Source organism: Corvus hawaiiensis, chromosome Z, assembly GCF_020740725.1.
Source record: "Corvus hawaiiensis isolate bCorHaw1 chromosome Z, bCorHaw1.pri.cur, whole genome shotgun sequence".
NCBI classification, from domain to species: Eukaryota; Metazoa; Chordata; class Aves; order Passeriformes; family Corvidae; genus Corvus; species Corvus hawaiiensis.
This window is the reverse complement of record NC_063255.1, coordinates 17,671,370-17,684,052: the sequence shown is the minus strand read 5'-3', so window position 1 is coordinate 17,684,052 and position 12,683 is coordinate 17,671,370. Positions and strand designations below refer to the sequence as shown.

At 41.8% G+C, this 12,683-nt stretch overlaps 1 protein-coding gene across 16 annotated transcripts in view; it reads left to right on the top strand.

Moving 5' to 3' along the window:
* Nucleotides 1-12,683, top strand: part of CELF4 (CUGBP Elav-like family member 4) — a 701,592-nt gene that overhangs the window by 529,086 nt on the left and 159,823 nt on the right. The gene's annotated exons all lie outside the window — the stretch shown is intronic.

Here is a 12,683-nt window from a genome sequence, read left to right as displayed (position 1 = left end):
TATGTGTGTGTGCATATATGTACTAATGAAGCAGACACAACTCAGATGGAAATAAAAGCATCAGAAGCATCCTGCTGCAGCTCCAGCCTACCAGGAAGAAGCATAATTTTATGTTATTTTTTAAAATATACAAATTATATAGTATATATATTATATATACATATAATATATGATATATGATACATGATATATGATATATTTTATATGATATATGTATAGTATGGTTTACTGTCTCTATCTCCCATTCCTTCCTTTTTCTTGTACCTATCATTTCTTTTAAGAAGTGGTTAACACTTGATCCCCAAACTGGTGAGCAAAGGTAAGATTTCAAGGATTACACTTCCATTGTTACCTACTGTATACCATAGCATTAAGCCCAGGGGAATCTTTATCCCTTCAATTAGTGAACGGCTCAGTGAGGCACTTTTTAGGTAGTTGCCCATTACTGACATTCCCAGTTTGGCATCCCTGTTACCTCCAACACTCTTCACTCACACATCCACTTTGGCCAAAGCCAGAGGCATCTGCCTTTCAGCACACCAGTAAGGGAGAAAGTTGATTCTTGTTTCTATGTCCTCTGAACCAAATGATACCCACACCACCACGAACCCCTTTAGCTAATGAAAGCCTTCCCAGAGCCACTGCTGCTGGTGAAATCAACCTGTGATTTATGTTCATTAACATCATGAACATTACTGTGAAATTTTTCACCCTGGCACTGTCTTTTTCAAGCAATAAAAAATTAATGACTTCCACCAAAAACTCTTCTGTCACAGCAACAGGAAAGCCATTTTCTGAAAACGCGGTTACTCTGCCTCAGCTTGGAACAGAAGTCAACGGGTGCAGCTCTCTAGATTTATAAACATTTCTTAGAATTAATTTATCTGTGAAGTCTAACATCTTCAATGTAGTTGTACCTGTCAGATACAAATGATTCAGCTATGCAAGATGAAATCCCAATATGTCGATATGATCTACTGTAGAAACAGGTTCTTTTTCTTTCCCCTTTTTCCAATATCAGATAACTAAGTCTCCATCCAGACACAAAGAAACAAAAGAAACCACACAATATAAACAATAAGATTCAAATGCAATATTTAATAGATGTCTGACCAATGGTGTGAGAAAGTCTTATGAAAGCAACGCTGTTTTTCAGTATCTCAGCTCTGCGTGCTTTTCCAGACACCCATAAAGGTCCTCATTGTCGTGGCGATGTTTGTATCTCTCTGGCCCAAACTGAGATGGGTTCACCCTGGAATTCCGACCCTTTGTGACATTTCTCACTTGGTTTTTTTTTTCCTTTTTTGGTTTTGCTTTGTTGGGGTTTTTTTCATGGTACAGCTGTGTTAACTGGAGGACTATAACACATATGATTTGCTCTTACAGAGCTTTTTTATTAATTCACAGCAGCAAAGTTAAGATCTCATATTCCAATTTGTAGGAGGTAATCTTCAGAAATGAAATTTGCTGAACGTTCAGTTTGTATCCCTCTTATGTCAGATGCAAGAAGGAGATGGAGCACCTTGCAACCACTTCTGTAAGAGCCTAAGATTAGAAGGAAAAGATACTGCTCATATTTCTATTTCATTTTTATTTGGTCCAGGCTTCGAGGTCAGTTTGTCTTCTATCATTCCATAAACACATCAGCAGTGAACAACACAGCAGTGAAAAGATTTTGAAAAAGCTGCCCCCAGATTTTAGCATCTCCGTGGTAAATATGTGGCATATGCAGAACAAAGGTGCAGCTGTGGTATTATTGACTGTGTAGATTGTCCTCTTGAGGGCCAAAATAAAAGGAGCATAACTGAACACACAAGACAGATAAAGGCATAGCAAAAGTTTTCAAGGAAAGGTATTTATCACTTCAAGCAGTAAAGTCATGACAACTTTATATCAATGTGAGGGGGCAAATATGTGGCACTCTTGTGAGCATCAAATAAATTGCAATTAAGAGAAGGCTGAAAATAAAGAAAACCTTAGAGAGCATGATAGCTATGAGATTCTCTTTTGATGGAGGAATTATGATCCTTCCAGTGAAGTGGCAGAGGCTCTTCTGATTATGTTGCCTAATTTGAAATTGGATTGGACAAAGTAGCTAATTTCCAGTAACAACAAACTGTGCTGAAACTTAGGTGAGGGAAGTTATTCTAGTGGGCTTTGGGAACAGAAGGAGGGAAGAGTCTACTGTGATGATCAAAGAGTTCTAGTTTGGGCACCGCTGTGCAGCAAATTGTTCATTAAAACAGTCACTACTTCTGTCTAATTATTATACGTAAAACATTTCTGAGCACCAATAAGAAAAATTCCTTTTAGCAGCATTAGCCTAGCTTTGTCCTTCACATTTTTCACCCCAGCCATCTACAGTGGAAAGTGAACTTTGATCTCGGTACCTACATGATCCATTTGCAAATAGCCCTCCTCGCTCAGTCTCAGCCCTAACATAATCACATCCTGTCCGAGGAAAGTCTGGTGCCACTACCAGCCCAACACTTAATGTTCAAATAAGGAGGAAAGTGAGGGGAAGAACACATGGCTAGTGGAGTAGAGGTGATGGTAGTAGTAGTAGTAATAGTAGTAGTAGCAGTAGGAAGAAGAAGTCACTTCCCTTACAGATCATGATTTTCTGATCAAAATGCACATTATAAACATTCAATCATTAAAGTTGCACGGGCTTTGATAACCTGTGTTCTCAGGACTTGAATTCTGGACTGCTTATTACTAACACTATTAATAATACTGTTTTGCATTAGAGCAACAAATAGAGATCTTAATCAGGGCCTGGAGGCCTCTTTCACTACATCTCACAAACATATATCCTTAAAACAGTGATTAGTTTCAGACCTATAGCTTTACGGGGTTTGGGTGGGATTTATCTCACCTTTTACTATCTAAACGCAGGGATCACAAGGTTGAAAAATGAGCATGAGTGTCCTAGTTAGCAGCAGACAAGCTGTGTTTCTGCCAGCCACAACTTACTGGGCTTCTGCAAGGAAATAAGCACGTGGGTTAAGGATATCCAGGGACTGAGATAATATGCTGTTACGGGTCTTTAAGTGTTGTAAATCCTTGAAATGCAGCAGTCTGATTTGTGTGCATGTACTTGAAATGGTTTGTGTGTCCATCTGCACACAGAGAGAAACGTATATACAGATACCTGGATATTTTATATGAGTCATTCCTATATTGCCATTCCTTAATGGATGCTATTTGCTTCTTTTGAAACCATCCCTGACTAGCATATCAATCCATATTATGTAGACATTATTGAAACAGGCATAACAAGGAGCAATGACTTGAATCCTAAAAAGGAAACATTTAGCTTAGACATTAGTTAAAAAAAAAATCTTAATGATAAGGCCAATTAGGTGCCAGAATGAGGCACTGGAGGTGTTTTCAGAGGAGGTTAAAAAAAGGACTGACATCAGGGGTGAGGAAGAAAATTATGCTTGTAATAGAAGTGTTTCAGATGGATAGATAGACAGACATGTTTTTGTGTCTGCACATGTACATATATAAAATATATATACGTAAGATGCACAAACATCATTGTGCACTTTGTATATGTGTTTACACATATGTACACAGATGTGTATAAATGAATCGGCCCACTGAATATTTGTAAAAGGTGACCTAAAAAATCAAGTCATGCAGAAGGTTTTATTTGTCTGTTAATCTGACTGTTCAAGATCTTTTTTAAACCTTATAAAAAGCAAAGTTTATGGAGTTGGAACGAAATATGGTGAAGCAGCACCTTTACCTCTTGGTTCCCAAGCAATGACTTCTTCAGTGGTTAATGATGTCTGTAAGGCACTCTGAGTCCAAATCTACCAACAGCCCTAGTTTAACCCTTAGTAGCTGTCCACATCAATGCTGCAAGCCCTGCTTGGTTGTTATCACTATCATTTGATTCACAAGCCCAGTTCCCCTTTGTGCTTGCCCTCTTCAAAAATGGAGTTTTCTTCTGTTCTTTCTTTCATCTATTTGGGGAAGAGGAAAGTACGGACAGAGAAACATTTCCTCTCCAGTTTAGGAGTTCTCACTGGATGCATATCTAAGGAAGAGTGATGAAGCACACCACTCTTACCTGACTTTACAGTAAAAAGCAACTTTCATATAGATTTTGTGTATCTGTGAAGATCACCACCCATTGGGCCCAAGGTTTTTTGGTCTTTAGGAAACAATTTTGCTATCTTGGCCTCTTTAGTGATACCAAGATGGGTTACAAAAGTGTGGTGAGGTGTGAAGGAAGTGCTTTTGTGCACCTGCTTCAGCACAACTTCCATCTGAAAATACCCAAATGGAGCTTACTTCTATTCATTGTGCTTCCAGCTCAGCTTCAAGGCTCAGGCTATTGAGCAAATCTTCCTGGGCCTAGCCAAGTCTGTACGCACATGCTTCACTTCAGGGCTAGAGTAAATCCTGTGGATTTCCAAGGAATAGTAAGCAAAGCTGGTAACAAAAAGCAAAAAGTGATGTGCCCCAGGCCACAGAAATTTGTGTCAGAGCCAGAGCTAATTCCAAACTTCCCAAATCCCAAATATTGCCATAACTGCTGGGAAACACATGTAATGCTACAGGAAAGGGCCATGCTGTTTGACTGTGACCAATACTGACTATGTCCAAAAATCCCAGTCTGTGATAGCATAGGGGGAAGGAGGAGGAAGAAAGTCCTGCTCACTCTCAATCAATCCCTTTCCCTGAAAATGAGATGGAAGTTGTAGATGTTCATGGCATTCCTAGACGTCTCTCCGAAACAGCCATCCCTTCCATACCAGGAGAATCTGATGCCCAGCACTACGTCACTCTGATTTTCTTAGAAAAGGAGAGCAAAAAAAAATTCTGGATGGCAGCCTCTGGCACCCAACTCTTCATATTTCTCTCACTTACTCTTCCCATCTCTCTTTATTTCTTTTGGACTGTAAGTTTCATTCCAGCTGGAAACCACCAAAATATATCTCTTGGATATGCACAGCAAAAGCCACCATTGTGGAAGAAAAAGACATGAAGAAACAAAGACACACCTTTGGGCTCTGCCAAGCTAAACACTGGGGCTGTTTGTGTGTGTGTGTGTGTGCAAAGAGAACAAGCATAAACACGTGCATGTATGCACAGGTGCCATTTAATTCTCCAAAGCAGAAACAAACAGGCTCCAAATTTCCCTTCCCTGTTGTGGGGAAGGCTGAGAACACCCAGCCCCAGCACACTGGTGTCCTCCACCAACATATCTGATGAGCACTAAGAGAGTGTCTGCTCTACACCATTTTCCACCGGTTTACCCGTACCCTGAGCTTCCCTGCACTGAGGCAGCCTGAGAACCTGGGAGATCCTTGTATCCTTAACTGTTACATTTGTCTAATTAACTAGAAATGTGATGGAAAATATTCTTTTAGAGACTATAAAACTGCCTCTGAAAGATACATTCTTCCTTGCAGAGTTTGGTCGGGCTGGTGTAGATCCAGCCCAGCTATCCTGAAATCAACAGTGGTGCTCCAGCTTTACACATCAGCAGCACATGGGCGTGTCATGGGAAATGAAATTTAAATAGTGTATGGGCAGTGCAGGAAGTGCATAGAAAGGATGGATTTGGTCAGATTGACAGATTTGTCTGTGACTGCTTACCTGTAATACCTGGACAACAAATTTATTTCAGAGGGAATCTGCAATTCCCTGACAGGAGCTGGACACTTCTATGTATTTATGAGTAAAGGTGAGGGAGACAAGCGACTTTGGAGAGGTGTAAAAGCTTGGAGCAGAGGTCTGATACAGATTTGCATGGTGAGACTAGTGTATGGTTCCCTCCTACAAACAATATTTCTGCCCAGCTTGCAAGACATGACCTCTGCTGCAGCCACTCTCTATCCTACAGGAGACTAGCTTTGGCAATATACTTCTGTTTTTCTTTCTCCAAAAATCACATAGTGAAAAACCCACATGAAACCACCGTGAAGGCTGCAAAATTGCCCAGTGCTTCACTATGCAGGCAGTGGTTCACCTCACAGTCTTTCTTTTCAGCACAAAGTGAGACTTCTCACTCACCTAAATATGAAATGCCCAAAAAGATTTTTTCCTCCCCTCCCCACTGATATGGGTTTCTGTGGACCCAAAAGAGAAACACTTCTCTCTGACAGAGCTTTGCACTAATTAATTGCACCCCACTGCCCAACAGAGTAGTCCTTCAGGTGCAGACCTGTTTTCCCTAAGGGAGATTAATAGGCAAACCCTGCTTCAGTTGGGCTCTTTAATCTGGCTTCCTTTCCCTCTGTCTTTAATGTTATTTTGTGTAATAGATGTTTTGAATTATCTGGGAGCTTGGTAAATTAGATTCATTTCTAGTGTCATTTAAAATAACTAAATAAATGTGCTGAGTGCTGCTTAAGAAAGACCATGTCTTCCCAATCTCTGACAGGGATAAAGTCTGTGAAACTCAGCTGAGCCAATGTCTTAGTTAATGACAGAGCTGGGGTTTCTAGATACAGATTTTTTCAAATAATGATTATGATATCCTATATTTGCCTAGTCCTTTCCACTCCAGTATTCCCCATAGCACATGCCAAGTGTCTCGTCAACCCCCAAAGCACAGATTTTTTATTCATATTCAGATAAATCTTTCTTCTCTGCCATTAGCTTTTGCTTGAGTTAAGACTTCAAGCTATGCTCCTATGTACACTCTAGTTTTGCTTTATATGGTACTCAGAGGCAATTTCCTGTGGGATGGAATATATCAGCTGCTCCAGCAAGGGAAAGCCACATATCTGCCCAGGGGTCTGCTGTCCAGCTGCTGTAAGTCAATAGAGATGCTCCACTGGGCAGAAAAGGAATCCCTTCAACACTATGCTAGAAACAAGGCAGGGAAGCCTTTACAGCCTGCATAGTAAGGGCTGTAAAGTGTCACTTTTTTTCTCCTGGCCAACAAGCCACCTGCCTAGCAGACCTGCCAAAAGGCCTGAGGGGGATTTATGTAATTCAATTTGGACAGTATCTTCCACCTTGGCTTGAGTTGGTAGGAAAACTTTCACAGTTTTGATTAATTTTTTCCTCTCTCAAAAGCTCGTCTTCCAATTAGACATTGCAGAAATATTCTTGCAGAAGTTCTTGAAATGGCAAGCTTGTCTTGTTTTTTGATCATCCTGCACACAGCCTGAGAAACAGTGTCAGTATTTCCCTCTCCCTCAGCCAGCTTAGGACCTTTTGTTTAAGGGCAAGTGTCCTTTGAGGAGAGAGTGCAAAGCCCAGGAAGACTGATGAGCAGCACTTGGCTGTTTGCAGAGCATTGTCGGGCATCAATAGGCTCTGCAAGGGGGAATGGGCAAGAGCAGTGCCAAAAGACACCTGTTCCCTATCTGTCTCCAATGTCTCACACCTCTACCTCCTGCTTTCACTCACCTCTCACTAAAACCCCTTTTTTAACACAAATTAATTGCTCCTGCAGAAACCACTGATAAAAACAGTTAGTTGACCCCAGCATGCAAATCAGCTTCACTGGGGTGGAAAAGGAATGAAAAAATAAAAGCCTCAAAAGGGTAATCTTACACAGTGCATTTTAGCAAGTCCCCAGGACAGTTGCTTTTTTGGTGCATTCCTGTCACACTCAGGGCCTGCGCCAAATTGGAAAGAAGGGCAGGCTGTACTTTATCCACATCTGCACAGTGAACTGGCAAGGATGTGACACCATGGGTGGAAGAACAAAATTAAATTCAGTTTCTTGTCTTCCTCTGGTTATCCTCACTCTCACAGAAAAGGAAACCCTGTGACAGGTCCAATAGAAAAGCATCCCCACATTTTTTTCAGATGTTAGGATGGGCATCCTCTTCTGGAAAAATCCCCCCGAAAGGCCTTGTCCATCAGCCAAATAAGAAATGTCACTTTGTCTGTCCTGCTCCTGGTTTCTTAAGGGCCAATACAGCTACAAACACTTCCTGCTGTCATGTCACCTCAAATTGTCACCCTCCTCATCTCAGAAATGCAAATCACTGCAAACCCAAGTGCTGACCTGTCATTCCCGTGATATACTGGGGAGCAACTGATATGGACATCTGCATTCTTGTCTGCTGCCACCACTGCCACAGTTTCCTGCAGAGGAAAAAAACCCCACAGATCTCTTGTTTATAGCCCTTCTTATAGCCCTCCTTTCATCCTGGAGCTTGGGCGAATCTGGAGCCTCTCAGAAGCTCTGTGGTTACTAACTGAACTGAGCAAACTTTAGAGGGAATAAAAAGGGTCGTGCAGGATTTCAGGAGCCTCTCCACACCTTAACTGAAAGAAAGCTCACCCCTCCCACTGTACCTTGGATCCCGGGTTTTGATGTAGCTTTGCCCAGACAACCAAGCCGTTTAGTCTCAGATTCAAAATTTGAGCGTTTTGGAGGGTATGAGAAACCAGTAGAGGAACTTAAATACACAGAAAGGTAGACCCTTGCGTGAATAAAACTAGCTTACAGCTAATGAAATAATACTTCTGAATGCCTGCGCTTGCCTTAGGTTTCCTTCGTGCTGCTGGGAATATGCAACATATTAGTTATGTTCTCATTAGTGTAGCTCTGAGATGTGTTTGTGCTCTCCATTTAGCTCTGTCTTTTTTATCAGGTTCTCTGTATCTCCACACTCATGCTGAGCAGGCTCAAACTCCTCATTGCTGGGCAGGAATGAGGGGGAGAAATTACAACTGCCTTTTGTAGGAACACGGCTGTCCTCATCAGGAATCCCCATGCTGGGGTTGTGAATGAAAGGACTGGGTATATGCTCCACTTGAATATGACTTTGCCCTCCTGTGCTCTTTCTCATGGGATTCTCTCTCCATGGGCTTTGGAAGTTGGAGTTAGGGGACAAGTGTTACAAGTAGATGTATGCCAAAAGCTAAGGAATGCCTCTTTTTTTCAGGTTTTTTGGGGGGTTTTTTGTTGGTTTGGTTTGGTTTGGTTTGGTTTTTTTGTTTTGTTTTGGTTTTTTTGAAAGGAAGGTTGGGTTGGAAACACAGCAATGTTTGTTTCTAATTCAGGGCCCAACAGAAGTGCCAGAGTCTAGTTTCTCCAAGACATAGCCTGACACTTCTGATCTGTTTACATCTCATCAGCAGAGCGGTGTTAAATCTGGCCAAGGCAGAACAGGGAGTGCTCCAGGGGGAGAAATATTGCTGCTGTAGAAATCAGAGTTGGTCAATGACTGTACAGCACTTCCCCAGCACCCTTCTCCAGAACATTTCTGGGTTGTAAAATAGAAGTCCTGGGTAGAGCTTTAAAAACTCCTTTTTTTCATATTTTTTATGAGCTGTACTCCAGCTTCGGCTATTGTGTTTTGCCAATTGTATGTGCAATGCTATTCAATACTTTTCTTTATTTTCCTGCAAAAACATAGAGAACTATAATGCCTCTTTGTGTATCCCCTGATGCCCTGCCATAGAAGCACCTCATTTTGCAAGAGGTGGTAAAACAGCTCCTCTGAGTAAGGAGCCACAGCCTGAAGGAAAGAAAAGAAAGGGACTGCCTCAACCCATGTAGTTTGTGAACACAAATGTGAAGAAGTCCTGCACCTCAGAAACCCTGCAAGCTTGATCCATGTAAAGAATATGTGCATCTGTCTCCACTAAAAAACATTTTGAGGTTTGGGAGTTTATTCCTGCTCCAAAAGTAGTTGGTAACACATCCATGCAGGCAGCCTGCATGCCACCCAGGACAGAGCATAATGCTAAAAACATGGGGAAAGGGAGAAGCCAGCACTTGAGGTCTGCAGGAGGACAGAGTGGCCATTCCTTCCCTTTTCCAAGCTCTTGGCATTCTCATCTATGCCATCCTCAATTTGCCTGTTGTAATCCTCAGATCAGCCTCTGTGAGTGTTCCAGTTTTTCCTTCATAGTTAAAAAAAACCAAACAAACAGTGGGAAATAATGCCCAAGAGTTAAGTTCCTCTTCCGAATGCAGGAGTGGCAGGAGGATTGTCCCAGCCTTCTGAGTACTATGGAAAAACAAACACTATGAAGCTTAAACTTCTTTCTTTCCAGCATCAAGGTGGCAAATGCAAGGTCTAAGCATTTATTTATCAAAATCACTGTAGATATTATCTTCACTGGGAGGCTCAGTACTTTAGGCTGAAATCATCCATCACAACCAGGGAAAAGGAAAAAAAAGTCTTTTCACCTTCATGGATCCCCCCCCCCCCCCCTTCATCTCCCCTTATTCGTGCTTAAATGGGTAGAAATTCATCTTTTTCTTCAAAGATCCAGCTGGCTGCAACACCCTCTGTGTTTAAACAAGCTGCCTGCATTGGAAGCATTTTTCAGGCTCTCTCCCCCTCCCCAGCCCCCTGGGCCCTGATTGACATCTCGTCTCATTTTCATGTTTGGCACCTCAAAAAAAAGAAAAAAAAAAGCTTAAAAGAATAGTCCCTATCTGTAAAAGCAAAGCAACTTTTCTCAAAGACAGAACAGGCTTCTCACTAGGAGTGTTCACACTCTCCAGTAAATGCTCTTTGCTACCAGCCTTGGCAAGGTGGATTGTGTGCGTGTATGTGTGTGTAGCTAACCTTGCACACAACGTGTGTATGTTTGCATCTTGTGTAATGTTTAATTCTGTCTTTCCTGAAAGCTGATATTGAAAAGCAAACACACAGCAAGTGGCGTGACTGGCTCCTCTGTGGCTCGGAGAGTGGGATGTTTCTCTTATGGCAACAGCTTCGATAAAGCTGCCAGCAGCTTCTCCTGTAATGTCCATTAATGTACCTGCGTCCTTAAAGCAGAGGTTTTGGGACAGTTCACCCCAAATATGCTCAGACTGTGTGTCAAACCCACTCTGAACTGGAAAGCATGAGTTTTTCTCAGTTCACTTCATCCAGAGAGTGAGCAGAAACCTCTGAGGGATGTGGGTTTATGCTGACAAGCCTGAGGATGTGATGGGACCACTGAGGCTTCAGCTGTCTCTGTGGGGAGGGCAAGGCAGAGCAATGCCACTGTTTTCACTTCAGCAGCCATGAAACTGAGCCTGTAGCCTTGATTGGTTATGAAAGGTGATTGCATCCACATTTATTGCACTAGGAGGGAAATTATTACTCAGCAAGGGAAAAAGTGGGAAAAAAAAGGATTGACATCCTTCTCCCTGGGAACATGGGGTGTGCATTCAAAAATGAGGCCATGGCAAAGCATCTCTATTCCCACCTTTCCCCATGTCTGCTTCTGTTTTGGAGGGTTAGTCAGCCTGGGCTGGGATTGCCTTCCTCATGTTTGTTTAGGTCCTCGAGAAAGGAGTCCTGAAAGCCTTATAGCTCTCACAACAAATAAGTTCTTCCTTATGGATCTGGGACCAGCTGGGTTTTTAAAACTCTGAATGGAGCAGAGAGATTTTGATCCCACAGATCTACATAAACAAGTGTTTTTTCTCTTCTGCCATTCCCAATCCACTACTTGTAAAAGAGGTGCTGAAGTTGGAATAGTGATATTGAGACATGCTGGCCTTTCTCATGCTGACAGAAGTTCCCTGTATCGTCCCTTCATTCCTTTTACAGCGTGTAGCTCTGGGTCTGATGCGCTATTAACATGTCAGCAGAGACAGACAAATCAGACTGTCTGAATCAAATGGCATTACTCTGCAAGACATGACAAAGCAACAACAAATGCAACTTCTCTGTCTTTGATCTCAGATGATTACAAACAATGAAGCTTCCAACTTGGTAGAAAGCAGTTTTCATAGCTCCAGTGAAACAGCTCAGTGCCTAATTCCTTGGCAGAACCCACAGCCTATAACCGTAAGCATGTGGCTGTTACAGATAACATGGCACTTCTGGGAAAGCTGCAATAGTTTATGCATTTTCCAGAGCCAAATTCCAATTTGAAAGGTCCATTATGCCTATCTGCACATCCATTCAGCCTCACACAACCACAGCAACTGGCTACAAAATCTTACCTTGCATCCTTCCCTAAACACTTGGTGATGGTGGGGCAGAGTATTGCCACAACTCCTGCAGAAGGAGATGAGTTTTGAGGCCAGAGTGATTAATCCTGAGAGAACAGGGCATCCACTGCATAGACAGAAAAGCAACCTACAGCTTTTGGGGATAGAGACACCTTCTCTGCTTCTTCACTTTCCTCCAATGCAGTTATGCACAAATTCATGTGATCCCAGGTGCCCAGATGGGGAACATCACATGAGATGGAGCTACCTTTCCTAACAAGGATGGGCTGACTTTCCTACCAAGGAGAGGAGGTGGAACCTCAGATATCCATATACTAATTGTTATCAAATGTCTATCTTTTAATGGGGCATTTCAAGGGATTTTACACTTTTCTTTGAGGCATTGATCTCTGCTGGATATATAATAATACTGGATCAGAAAGCCTGAAAGTCTTTGTGGCTTTTTTTTACATCTCCTTATTTCTGCTAAAATGATATGAATCCCCTGAACATTAGAGAGTGTTCTCTAGAGTAAGTCTTCTCTTTTTTAAAATTTTTTAAAAACTATTTTCATTTCAGACCAACTCAAAACGTAATTTTGCATAAAATATACATTTGTGGTTAATGTGGTGGCTATTTAACCAATTTGTGCTCTTATGGAATTCAGGTCAAATTTTATTAAATATTACTTTGAAACAAGAAGTCGCCAACAGTTGTGCTTTGATACAGGATCAAATATTTGCTCCAAGAAGGGCAATATTTTTGGTTACGATTTTTAAGTGTTCCTTGTTCCAAAATCACACATGAT